The sequence below is a fragment of the Acartia tonsa genome, chromosome 10 (genome assembly GCF_053477335.1).
Source record: "Acartia tonsa isolate MP-2025a chromosome 10, ASM5347733v1, whole genome shotgun sequence".
Classification (NCBI taxonomy): Eukaryota; Metazoa; Arthropoda; class Copepoda; order Calanoida; family Acartiidae; genus Acartia; species Acartia tonsa.
The window spans coordinates 18508160-18509660 of record NC_137269.1 but is presented as its reverse complement, the minus strand read 5'-3'; positions in this window follow the sequence as shown (position 1 = coordinate 18509660).

Below are 1501 nucleotides of genomic sequence, written 5' to 3'. Positions count from 1 at the left end.
TGTCTGCTAGTTGGGTGTTTACTGACTGTTGTGTGAGTTAGCTACCTGTCTGTCAGTGTACACTCACACACAAACACACACACACACACACACACACACACACACAAAATAGAAGGTAAGATCTTAAAACCACAAAAAACATTACACAGCAATATTCTAGATAAATAGTTGTAGAAATACACTTTTTAAAAAATTCGACGGATACCCTTATTAAATAAACATTATTCAGACATAAGAGGACGAGTTTTGGTCTACAAATGGGTTTCAGTGAAATCACCAAAATATTTAAGTCAAATGGAGTCACATGAAAAAGTAAATATTAGGTATCATTGCTTCCCCCTCCATGTCCCACTGTATTCTATCAAAAAATCATCTTTATTACATATGCTATTTAAATGTATGAATGCTTGCTACATTTCGTTTCAACCAACACCCACCCACACACAAACACACACAACTCTCTCACACACACACAAACACAAGATTACTGTAGTCATACAGCATACTATAGAGTCTATCGTCTCTCTTTCTCTCCCCCTCCCCTATTCTCGCCCTTTCTTTCTAGCAGACCATTTATAGAGTCCTATCTATCATTGTCGTAGCTTTCTTTTCTTATGATAGGAAAGATAATAATATATTACTGCACAAATAGTATGGAAAAGGGACTTGTATTAGTCATGTCATAAACCAGAGATGATTAAGTAAAATATTCAATAGGGTTGATTGAGCTATTTTCTCGAGATAAAATACTTATAAAAGTATGGCTTCGTAACCGCGATCAATATCCGTTAGAATAGAAACAGTCCTTGGCCAAGCAAAAATCATGTATCGTATCGTATTCTAGACAATTTCTGCGAATAATATAAAATGAAAAATCATGATATCATTACAATTTTTGTTAGCCCAGGACTTCGGCCCTTTTGTTACAACTTAAATTAATCTTACAAATTACTATCTGGGAAAGCTGTCTATAATACGATGCGATAAATAACTATTCTCGGCCCGAATTTTGTATCTTTATACCTTGGAAAAACTGGCCCATTGAACAAATCACAGTGGGGCAAAAATATATGATATTTTTTATCTTTTTGGAACTTTCAAGAAACATTAAATGTAAAGGTGATAACTTTGTTTGAAACTAAAATCTCAGAAATATACACGTACTCAGATCTGCACGTACTAATAAGAAATAAGAACTTCATGATCTTTATCTTTATACAAAAGTAACAGAATGTTTTTCTATGTCATTGTGTTCGTCTATATATTTGTACCGAAGGATCTAGCTAACCGCTGAACCAATATGGTTCTTCTTTACAATTCAGCTTCTCAAAGGTCAGGGAAGGTTTTTAATAATTTTGGGGGACTAATTTCATTTAGAAAAAATGCTCCATCTAATATTCTTTACCTTTTCTTTTTAAAATTGGCAGGTGTTGACACTCTCCACTCCAACTTAGAGTACCCATAGAGACCGCTAGTTAAATATTGTAGAAAAAGTTCTCAA